Source organism: Artemia sp. Qi Xiang Cuo, chromosome 4, assembly GCF_049724085.1.
Source record: "Artemia sp. Qi Xiang Cuo chromosome 4, ASM4972408v1, whole genome shotgun sequence".
In the NCBI taxonomy this organism is placed as follows: domain Eukaryota; kingdom Metazoa; phylum Arthropoda; class Branchiopoda; order Anostraca; family Artemiidae; genus Artemia; species Artemia sp. Qi Xiang Cuo.
The window spans coordinates 7,485,435-7,498,471 of record NC_142797.1 but is presented as its reverse complement, the minus strand read 5'-3'; positions in this window follow the sequence as shown (position 1 = coordinate 7,498,471).

The following is a 13,037-nucleotide window of genomic DNA, read 5'->3' as shown; positions in this document are numbered from 1 at the left end:
GCTTGAAAGCTGAAGGAAAATAAGAAATATTGACCAATCAGATGGCGTATCTAGCTTTGACCAAATGATCTTGTAAATGATTATTATCAAGGGAGTTAGAACTAGGTTCCTTTGTTTACACCAGAAGTAAGGGCGCAAAACTTGACGTCGATTAGGTGTTTCTTCAGCAGAGGTGCAAAGACCAGGGCCGGATCTAAGGTGGTGGGGGGGGGCTAGAGGGAACAAGCACCCTGGGTGACAAAAGAAGCTTAAATTATATGTTTTTTTGCAAAAATTGTAATATTTACAGTATTGACGGTACGGAAGGTGGCGGCAAATTCCACGTTTGCCCCCCCCCCTCCCCCGAGAAAAAACTTAACTCTGGCAAAGACAGGAGGCACACCCGTCGTGGGAGAGAGGGCAAAAGGGTAATTCCTTTTAAAATTTCTTTTAATATATATAGGCTACTAAAAAGAGATAAATATCGTTTAAACACCCCAAAAATAGGCTTTTTCTGCAGTATTGATCTTCCTAGGATTATTTTTTATTTTTGAACCCCTTCAATAGAAATTTGAAACTACATACTTGGGAACAAGTTGCAAAAACTCTTTAATACTTCCCAAGATGACTTGTATTATTTTGTCTTTGTTAAAACCTTGAGGGAGGGGGCTTAGAAACAATTTTAAAGGTATAAGGAAGGCGGTGCCATTTAGGAACTGAGCTGTGCCCTTTTTCCCCAAAATTCGTCTAATTTTACGAAATTCATTTTATTTGTCTTATTTTCTCGTTGGCGATCCCATTTTGCACGTGGAGATGCTGTGGGAGAATTGTAAGGGGGATATTTTCAGCGGAGTTGGAATTCTCTGGGGGACTCTTGCGTGGGGTTATTTACTACGGGAGGAACTCTCCATGGGGGAATTAACACCAAGAAAATTCTCTACGGGGAATTTTACGCGGAAGAAACTTTGCATTGGGGGGAGGGGTATTTTTGAAAGTATTTTCCACACAGGGGAATTCCACCATGACTTTAAAAAAGGCCCACAAATTAAATAAAAACAAGTCTTTCTTCAAATGAAAGTGTGCAAAGGAGTACTTTTCAGGCGGAATCGTAAGCAATAAATTTTCTGGAGGGAATTCGCAGCGAGTATGGAATTGTCCGGGATAATTTCCTATCGGAGGAATTTTACGTGGGAGGAACTTTCTATTGGGGAACTTTTTGTGGGGGGATTATCCACGGAGGGGGTGGATTTCCTGGCATTATTTGAAAAACGATCAAAAATTAAATGAAAAAAGGAAACATTTTTTTCTACTGAAAGTAAGGAGCAACATTAAAACTTAAAACGAACAGGAATTATTTTGTATATGGGGGGGGGGGCTACCCACTCCTCAATACCCCGCTCTTTACACTAAAGTTTGACCCTTGGCTCAATTCTTTAAGAACGACTCCTGAAACTGAAAGACTGTGAAATTAGAATCAGAAACTTTTTTAAAAGTTCTTGAAAAACTTTAGCGTGACGAGAGGGGTGTTGAAGAGGGGGCAGCCCCTCTCAGATACGGAATAATTTCTGTTAGTTTTATGTTTTAATGTTGCTCTTTATTTTCAGTAGAAAAAACTGTTTTTTTATTATTTAATCCACAGACCAAAATCGATCCCGTCTATTTAAATTTAAATTATAATATAAATTTAGATTTATCATAGGTATCTGAACGTCCACGACTCAGAAGGAGGGATAATGTTTTCTTCGGAGTGGGGGGGGGGGGAGGGCGTGGGGTTTACAAAAGGTCAAAATGAGATATTGATTAGTGCTCTGCAATATTCGATAAAATGTTTTAAATGTCTATACCGGATTATTAATGCTGCCTGTAGTAAAGGTCCATAAGCCTTCAATTTATTTATTTATTTTTCCTGAAGCCACTTAATATGTAAAGGATGATCATAGAAACTATGGAGGGGGCTCATTCTATTGGAAATTAAAAGTTTTGGTGCCCTTTCTAAGAGTCAAAATTAATTTAAGGGCGATCAGCCACCCTCCCGCGTCCTTTTCAGCTGCCCTCCCCCCTAACATATCCGATTTAAATATGTCTCCAGGCGTGACATGGCCCCCTCCCCACAGCCCCTTGGGGCATGCGATGTAAGCTATGTAAGATGCCCCGTTGTGTCCATATAGGGCTTGTTTTTAGGAAAGCGAGCATGTTTGATCCTGGGTCTCAAAAAGGCTTAGGGCATTGAGACGAAGCTTTCAGAAAATGTTGAGGGGGATGTTGAACAAAATTAAAACATAATAAGGGAAATTCGGTTGCCAAAAAAGTGAATAGGTGCCAATATCAAAAATTTCAAAATATCAGATAGTTTATGGGTTATAGGGGATTATTTTAATTGGAAATTGCGGTTTTCAGCAATTACATAGAAAAAAATAAAAAAAGACAAATTTATCTTTCAATCTGAATTGATAGTCTATTTTTGTCAAGGAAAGTATCCGGGTAGAGTTCAGGGGAAATTTGACATAGTTCTCTGTGGAGTTAAAAGTTTTCAGGGGGATGGTAGGGGATTTTTTACACAGGGGGGGGGAAGGGGATTTCCTGATATGATTTTTAAAACGGTCGGAAACTAAATAAAAAACAACAAGTTTTTTTTCAACTGAAAGTAAGGAGCAACATTAAAATTTAAAACAAATAGAAATTACTCCCTATAAGATGGGAGCTGCCCCTTCCTCTTTACCCTAAAGTTTGACATTTTGTCAAAATTCTTTAAAAAAGACTGCTCAAAAACAAGGACCGTTGAATTTGAATGAGATGTATTTTCAAAGAACTTCAAGACTGCAGCACAAAGAGCGATGGTTGAGGAAGGGGCAGCCTCCCTCATATATGGAATAAGAGGACACCAATCAGGTTACCAATAAGAGTATGTATCTATCAATGTTTTAATTAAATCTATGCTGAATCTCATAGTGGGATTTTCATTAACATCACTGGACTTTGGGGTTGTATCCCTCCTTTTTCAAAATCAAGTACATTTTCAAAGGCTCTTAGCTGTTGACGGGTAATATTAATATTAATCAACAATATATATTTGGAATCAGCATAAAAATCCAATCCTTTTGATGTGTTAACTGTTATCAAAATTCTTGTTTTTAGAGTTCAGGTTACTATTAGGCTGGGTCGCTCCTTACTTACAGTTTGTTACCACGAGCTGTGTGAAAAGCAGAAATTTCAAACAGAATTGTAATAATAAAAAATTTTATTGCCCATCATAATGTACAAAAGCACACAACTGACGGAGTAGGAAAAAACAAAACAAGGCACAATGTAAATAACTTCAAAACTTAAACATTGACAAGCCTATTGAAATACATTAATTTAAAAAAACAAAGATTTTCCGAGGGAAGTACTAATTATGTTTCCCTATGTTTCTTGGATTATACAAAACTGTGCTTTACTCAAAACACAAAATTAATAAAGGAGTTTTGGAACAGTAAAAGGAAACCAGTTAAGAACTCTTTTTACGGAACAAAAATAAAGTATTTTAGGACTATTGCTTTATTTTACTTTTACTTAATTTTATATAATTTATGCGAAGTGATTCAGTCCGATTACTTGCTACCCTGTTGGTTCCGAAATGGAAATTTCATGATTATTTTTTAAACATGTTTAAAACGAAACTAAGTTCATAGTGATAGGATTATAGGCTAGCTTTAGAACTTGTATCATAGCTTCACATTCACTGTTGCATAGAGAAAAATAACAGGATTTCCAGACTTCATATTATATCTTATTTTATCTTCATTTGAAGTAATACTTAAACATATTTCTTACAATTTAAGATTGTATATAAGATTGTATAAGATTGTATATACCACTACTGGTATTATAGCTGGTGAGACCAAAATGCTACCTGATAAATCAATCCAATATTTCTGTATACTGAAAGTTACTGATGTCATAACCATGGGCGCCCATATGGGGGGCAGGGGGGAGCTCCCCCCCCCTGGCTGAATGATGCTGCCTTATTTTTATATTTTTGTTCTGAGATTTCTATTATATAGCATAAAAAGTGCCAATTAGATGAGATTTGCCCCCCCTGGAATTCAGCTTATGGGCGCCCATGGTCATAACTGGTGTAAGACTATAAAAAACTTTAATGTTTAATCTACTGTTGTCAGGCTACAAACTCACTTTTGACTCCCAAATCAATATTCCTGTTTTTTATACATTTGTGTTTTCAGTAAAGCGCTAGTTTTCTATAATCCTAGAATCATAGGGAAACATAATTAGTTTGTTTAGTTGTACTAGTTTTATTGATATAAATTAGATAGGCTGTGAAGTAATAATTTTTGTTCATTTTAAGTTTCAACTTCGCTCTTTACTTCCCTCGGAAAAACTTCGTTTTTTTAAATTAATCTTTGTTCGCTTTTTATTAAAATTTAATGGAGAAACAACACTGCCATGATCTTCTTTATTTATACGGAATAATGTATGTTCGTTTTAAGTTTTAATGTCATTCTTTAGCTTCAGTTGAAAACTTATTTTTAATATAATTTGTAATTTTCACCGATCTAGGAGAGATAAGACACCTAGACAATATTGCAAACAACCGTGACAGCTACGAAAAACTTTCAGTCTATAACATAAAGTTCACTATCCATACTTTGGAAAACAATACATGTTTTTCAGGAACGTTTGTTTTTCGATTAGCAAAACGCTGTTTTTACTCGACTGACTTCGCCTGAAAAAGTCATATAGCCCTCTTAGCCTGTCTACTGACTTGCAGAAACTAGAAGGCTGCTTCAATAAGAGCGGTTTAAGGGCTCATTTAAACGTTAATTTTTACACTTCGTCACTTTATATACATTTGATTTGATAAAACCATCATAAACTGTCATATTCCTAAAAAACATTGCACTTTTGGTTTTTTCCCTTGTTTTTTTTTCTCAGATGAAAGAAAGTGCCTTTTGCAATGAAATGACTACAAAAAAAAGCGTTTTTCAAAACCTAGGCAGGATCGAAAAGCTAAATCTAAAAAAACGCTACTCTTCCCTCAATTACCACCATTAGAACTAGCACACAGGCCTCTCATACAGCGATATTTTAAGACTCAATTCAAAACTGTTGACCATTGAAGCGTACTTTTTTGCAGAATTCTAGTTGAAAAAAAAAACATTTAAAAGCCACATCAGTAGAGTACTAAGTACCATTTTGCTTGGCCCAATAGCAATTCCCATGTTATTTGCTTGGCTTATGTTCCCTTCCATGCTATTCAGTGTTCCTTCCATTGTTATTCTATGGGACCTCTACACGTGATTAAACACGTTATGAAACTATGTGCTATTTGCTTATGTCCCGTTGATACCATTCCAAACGAGCGGGGATTCCCCACCTGTTCCTAAACACTGCAAAAAAAGATATCAATTGCATATGGAACTATGCGAAACCTACCAGACAGCTTTCTAGGCCAACCAGACAAGATTCTGCGCCAACCAGACAGGTTTCTGAGCCAACCAGACAGGTCTCTGGGCGAGTAGGTGCATTGTATTCAACTCCAAGTTTTTCAATCAGAGTGTTTTTCGAGCCAATCAGAGAGTCGCTTACACATGACTTCTACTTTGCATGACAATTTGTCCGAGTGATTTCGCAATAAACGGACATGTGTTGTGATTAAATTATCAGAAGGTTCTGTGATAATATGGAAACAATAATGAATAATATTGATGAGTTAAAAGTCTTGGTAATACATAGTTACAATGTGAGTACACTTTCATTCTTTAGCCAGAAGAAAAATCACAAATGCGTCTTTATATGCTGTTTTTTTTCCCCAGGAGAGACCATACCATACCAGTGGTCTTAGAAGAACAGAGGAGGGCTCGTTCGAATAAAAATCAAAAGTCCTTGTGTCCATTTTAAGTGAACCAAGAAAATGGAAGACGACTAGTCCCCGTCCCATACTATTTTTTTCCTCCGAGACGTCAGATAACAATTTTGAGATAGCCATCAGGTTCAGGATAGATGAACGACCCAATAGCTATTTCACTGGGGATGACACGAACCAAAACAGTCCCTAAGGAAAGGGGTGTAAGTTATGCAATTCGCCCACCGTTCACACCAAGCATTTGTTATTGGGAATATAAGAAAATTTTCCGCGGGAGAGGGGAATTTTCCATAGAGGATTTCCTATGGGGAGGAAAGTTTCAAGAGAAGAATTTCCATGGGAAATTTCACACAGGAGGGGGGGAATATTTCCTGGCATAATTTGAAAAACGGTAAAGAAAAACAGCTGTAAGTTGGGAGCAACATTAAAACTTAAAGCGAACCGAAATTATCTCGTATAAGAGGGAGCCCCTTCCTCGTCCCTCCCTCTTTACTCAAAATTTTGACTTTTTGTCACGGTTCTTTAAGTAAGACTGCTCAAACACAAGGGCCGTTGACTATGAATGAGGATATTTTTTTTAACTTTAAGACTTTATCGTAAAAACCTAAGGATGATAAAGGAGAAGCCCCTTTTACTTAGAATAATTTCAGTTCGTTTTAAGTCCTAATGTTGCTCCTTACTTTGAAAAGAAAAGAAACTTATATCTTTTGCTTATCTAAATGATATCTACGGATAGGGGATAGGGGAGGGTTTGTCATCCTTAAAGACCGAATTTTTAAAACCTTCAACTACGTCAAATAAAATAGCTATCTAAAATTTTGATTGGATGTGTTTGGGGGAAAAAGTGGGCGTGAGAGGGAGGTTAGTTGCCCTCAAATCACTTTCGACTATTAAAAAGGGCACTAGCCCTTTGAATTTCCAATTGAATGAGCCCTTTTTCAAGTTTTTTCGACAAATATTTCAATAAAAACTTATATACCCCCATGGCATTACTTATAACCCTTGCCCTGAAGACAGTTGGGGAGTGTTCTAATCGAAGGTATAATTTCCTGAGCTTTAAACTGCGTGGAACAAAATGGCTAACTCAAAATTTTGATTTGATGTATTTGGGGAAATGGTGTACGTGGAAAGGGTGTTAGTTGCCCTCCAATCACTTTTGACTATTAAAAAGGGCACTAGCCATTTCGATTTCCAATCGAATGAGCCCTTTTTTAAGTTTCTACGACAACACTTTCTATAAAAACATTATATGTCCCCAGGGCATAGCTTACAAACCTTTCCCTGAGGGCTGTGGGGGAGTTGTCATCCTCAAAGACCTAATTTCAGAACTTTCAACTACGTTGAACAAAATGGCTATCTTAAAATTTTGATTAGATGTGTTTGAGGAAAAGGTGGGCATGAAATGGGCATTGAATTTCTAATCAAATGAGCCTTTTTTGAAGTTTCTACGACAACACTTTCTATGAAAACCTTATATGCCCCCGGGGCATAACGTACAACCATTGCCCTGAGGGCTGTGGGGGAGTGTCCTCCTCAAAAACATAATTTCTATCTGGAAATCAACTACGCTGAACAAAATGGCTATCTAAAAATTTTGATTAGATATGCTTTGGGAAAAGTGGGCATGAGAGGGGGGTTAGTTGTCCTCAAATCCCTTCCAATCGAATGAGCCCTTTTTCAAGTTTCTACGACAACAAAAACTTATATGCCCCCAGGGGATAATTTATAGCACTAGCCCAGAATACTGTCGGGGGAGTGTCGTGCCCAAGGGTATAATTTTCTGAACTTTTAAACTGCTGGGAATAAAATGGCTATCTTAAAATTTTGCCTGTGTATTTTTAGGGGAATGGTGGGTGAAAAAGAGGTGTTAGTTGCCTTCCAATCACTTTCAATTATTAAAAAGGGCACTAGCTATTTCAATTTCCAATCGAATGAGCCCTTTTTGAAGTTTCTATGACAACACGTTCTATAAAAACCTTATATGACTCCAGGGCATAACTTACAATCCTGGCCCTGAGGGTTGTGGAGGGGTTATCCTCCTCAAAGACCTAATTTCCAGAACTTTCCACTTTATGGAACAAAATGGCTTTCTGAAAATTTTGATTGGATGTGTGTGGAGAAAGGGGGGCTTGAGAGGGGATTTGGTTGCCCTCCAATCACTTTCGACTATTAAAAGGGCACTAGCGCTTTGAATTTCCAATCAAATGAGCCTTTTTTGAAGTTTCTATGACAACGCTTTCTATATAAACCTTATATGCCCCAGGGCATTACGTACAACCTTTGCCCTGAGGGCTGTGGTGGAGTGTCCTCTTCAAAAATATAATTTCTATCTGGAAATCAGCTACGCTGAACAAAATAGCGATCTCAAAATTTTGAATGAATCTGTTTCGGGAAATGGTGGGCGTGGACGGGGTGTTAGTTGCCTTCCAATCACTTTCGACTATTAAAAAGGGCACAAGCAATTCTGATTTCCAATTGAATGAGCCCTTTTTGAAGTTTCTACGACAACTTCTTCGATACGAAGTTCCCTGGTCTAAAGGGTAAAATAATAAATAATACATTGTGCCAACATCGTTCTTATATGCCCCCAGGGCATAACCTAAAACCCTTGCCCTGAGGGCTGTGGGAGAGTGACCTCCTCAAAAACATATTTCCTATGTGAAAATTAACTATGCTGAATAAAATGGCTATCTCAAAATTTAGTTTGGATGTTTTTCGCGAAATAGTGGGCGCTGGAAGAGGTTTTAGTTGCCTTGCAATCACTTTCGACTATTAAAAAGGGCACTAGCCATTCCAATTTCCAATCGAATGAGCCATTTTCGAAGTTTCTACGACAACTCCTTCGATACGAAGTGGCCTGGTATGGAAGAAGAAGAAAAAATAATAATACATTGTGTCAACATCGTTCTTTACTTAGGCAGCGCGATTGCGTTGCCTATGAAACCTGAAATGTTAACAATGGACAACTAGTACAACTTATAGCCCTTGTCCTGAGGGCTACGCCCTCCAATCAATTTTAACTTTGAAAATAGGCACTAGAACTGTTTAAACGACAATGAACTTCAAGGTTTCAGTACTCGGAGTTCAGCTGTCACTAGTCGCTACTTAATTACAGCTAAGAAAGAGTCGAAGGCTTTTTCCTGTTTCAAAGATATTACTTATAGTAAAGAACGAATTCTAGCCAAAAGCAACTGAAATATTAAAATATTATGCAATTTTCGACAAGAACACAACCATCATATTGCATCATATCATGTTTTAGAACGTCAAAGTTTTTTCTTCTTGGTAATTATCTTTTTCGTGCAGGCAGAATAAGTTTTCCAGCCAACTGATTTTTTAATCGTTCTCAAAGACCTTTTGGATCTGCAGGACATCCAAAACCAAGAATCTGAACACAGATCATTACAGAAGATATTTTAAACAATGTTGATTCTTAAAGACCATGCACTGTTCATTGTCGAATGTGAGACAATAATACAGTTAAGATTATTTGTATGTCACTTATCAAACGCCGTTCACAGATCTTCAAAACCTGTTGCCACACCGTAAAATTATCTCCCAATGAATTGGAGTTAATCAAGTGATCATGACCTCTGTCGGCGTCTTTCTCATTAAAAATTTTACATTTACAAACATGTCCAAAAGTTTAAAAAGCGTCTCTTAGTTACGACTAATTCGTTTTTGGTTTGGACATTGTCCACTGGAACTAATCGTTTTAAGTTTTCATTTTTAACTTCTTTGATTTGATATACTTTTCTTACAGTGCAAAACTTCCAACAGCATTTTCTCTTTTATTTCACTTTTACTCTGCATTTATATGTAAAAATATTTTTTGAACATTCTTCTTGCAATCATTTTTTTTTTTATGCAAGTTTTCAAAATAAAATTATCATAGTTCTTATGTAATACTTACTCCTTTTCATTGTTTATTTTCTCCTTTTGTTCATTTGATAATTCTCTCTGTTGAATCTTTGCTACTTGGATGACTTTTACTTGTCAACTTTCTTCTTTAGCACACCAAAAGATAATCTAATGCTAGTCGTGCTGAGGAACCGCTTCACAAGGTGGCATTTGTTTTTAAACAAAAGTAGTTAACATGCATCAGCAGAAAAAATTTTTTAGCCTTAGCCATTTTTTATTAGTACTAAACCATTTCGGAGCACTCATTTAATGATCTTCAACTATGTACAATTTGAAAGAGTTGCATTGTATTTACAAACATGTAGAATGAGGGGACAAAATATGTCCTCAAGATCTGACGTGGCAGTTTGTTGTTTTTCAATTTTTCAAACAAAAAATAATAAAAACCCCGGCATTTTTCTATAAAAATACTAAAAACAGGGATTTTTCAAAATCTAGGGGAGAAATGTCCCATCCCTAACTGACAACTCCAGAAGATTCGTCTTCTTAATTTCTCGAAGGAGTAGTTCTTGAAAAAGAGACAAGCAATTCTCAAAAATATTTACATTTGCCGAGTTTTCCACAGTTTTCGCTAGTTATTACATTCTTCTCTATGAGAAAGTCATTATTTTCTGACCTCGGGATTTCATTTGTAGTAAGCATTTTAATATCGTATTCAAAACTGGAGCATGTGCAATGAAGATCTGAGTAATTAGATCTGATAAGCTGTAATTATTTATTTTACAAGTCAGAGTTAATATAGGCCTATTCAAGCATTTCATACGGAATGTGCTAAGAACACTATTGGTTTAGTGTAGCCCGGTCCATCCCCTCTGCTGAAGGAATCAATAAGAGTAAGATACCTAGTTGGACAGCTAGGCCTATGCTAATCATCATCTGGTAAAGTTCTACGAAATCATATTATTGAGTTAGGAATAAAGTGAATACACCATATGATGCCTTTTTTTATGCTGATTACAAATATAATAAGTATTTCTATTGGAAATGAATTTCAACCCCCCCCTATTTAGGCTAAACCTAACCTAACCCTGAATTGGCCTATATAGGGGGGGGGGGCTGAAATTCATTTCCGATAGAAATGCTTATTATATTTGTAATCAGCATAAAAAAAGGCTTCAAATGGTGTATTCACTTTAGTCCTAACTCAATAATATGATTTTGTAGAACTTTACCCATCATCTTAACAGCAGTTGAGGTAAACTTCTACTTAGCTACTTTTGGCTATCTTGGAAAGAGGGTAGGGTAGGAAAATGAAACTTTCAGGGATGGTTTCTGTAGGCTAAAGTAGGTTATGTCCTGGGAAGGTGTTTTGAAGTACCTACCTCTACTCCTTCTCTCTGTAGAGGGTCCTGACCTTTGATGACCTTTAAAAATCTGTGTGTTACAAAAGTTAAGCCTTGCAAAATAGATCTTCTGCTTAAATGAAGTACAACAAAATTGTTTTCAGCTTCACAACTTTGCTCAATCCAAATTTATAAGGTTATAAAGATATGCAAATACATTTCCTAAATAAAAAAAATTGATATGGCTTAAAATTCTACTCAAATAACAGGAATTGTCTTTTCAGAACTAAAGCCAGAGAAAAAGAAACTGAAAATTAAGGTAAAATGCTGATTGGTCAAATTTTCAATAGGTGACCTGTCATATAGACAAATTTGAGGATGCTCTAGAGAGGGAAGGGCTGGAGGTAGGTATATAAAAATATCTTCCCAGGACATACTTTAGGCTTTAGACCCCTACTTCTCAGATTTGGCCTAGCCTACTTCTTAGATGAGGCACAAGGACAATTTTTTAGCTACCTTTTCTACCATAACTACCTTTGCTCAATTCTAATTTGAATTATCATAGGGTACCAGATCTTAAGATTTGAATATCTATTTCATAAATTTGGTAAAAGAGTATCAATAAGGCTTGAACTCTGACTAAAATAAAAACCAAGCATAGGGCAAATGAAAGAGAGACAGAAAGCCCAAAACTAAGTAAAATATTTTTTTATCTTAATGTAGATGAAAAAGTGAAAACACATAGTTTGTAAAAAAAAACCTGGACCGCAACCAGTCTACTTTTAACATCTTCACTGCATCTACTGTTTTTTGCTAATAATACTACCTAGGCAAGCAAGGTTGTACCCAGGATTTTTTTTGCAGGGGGGGGGGGGTCTACACAGAAAAAATGCAATAAGGAACTGGTTAAGAAAGCAGTAAACATGCAATAAGTGAAGTTATGTTAATGCTAATGAAATTATACAAAATAAGATGGAAATATAATAGTTTAGAAACAAATTTTGGCTATGTATTTGCACATTAGGGGGGGGGGGGGGGTAAAGCAAAGCATATATTAAATATGTAACCTAACCTAGGTACCTTTTCCCCCTAAACCCCAAAAACAATGGTCTAAATATTTTAAATGCAAAATGACACCCCACACTTTGCAATCCATTTTTCTAATGACAGATACCCATTTGACTAGTTTCCTTTAGTAGCTTCCTATGCAACATATTGCATGTTTACCACTTTCTTAACCAGCACCAAAAATTTGTTTCTATCCATTTTTGTTACATTTTTACAAGTCAGACAAAAATTTCAGGGGGGGGCAAACCCCCCTACCCAGCCCCCTTCCCCTGGGTGCAGCCTTGTAGGCAAGTGAAGCTGTCCAGTTGATTGATCTACATCATGTCCAACATCTCCTCTTTGCCTTTACTTATTTCTAGTCTTAGTAACTTAGTCTTGTTAGCATTATTTTTCCAACCTATTTTTGCAATTTGAACTCTCAAAACAATGAAAAACAAGTTTATTTACAAGTTATTACAACCTAACATTTTCTTCTAGGACAGTAGGACTTTGGAGGAGCTTTCAGCAAACTTTGAAATCTATAACTTTGGTTATAATTTCCTCAAGGGGCACCACTCCTCAAGGTCATTCTGCAGCATTGTGAATTATGTTATGAATTTATGTAGTTCTTCTTACTTTGGCTTACCAATCATTGGTATTTATGAAATAGCTCTATTCATATGCTTTTGCAACAAACAAAAATAGGTGCTACCATCCATTTTTGGCTTTTTCTTCTTTTTATTCAAGAAGATCTAATAGAGAAAAGGAAAAGAAAGAAAATATATGCATGCAATTTTAGAAGTGACAATACAGAGAAAATAGGGTAAAATTTTTAAAGTAGACAAAAATGTAGATAATATAGATAGAATATATAGGTAATAGCATAAAATATAGATAATAGTAAAAAAAATATGTAGAAATATAAGAAAATTGTAAGAATTTAG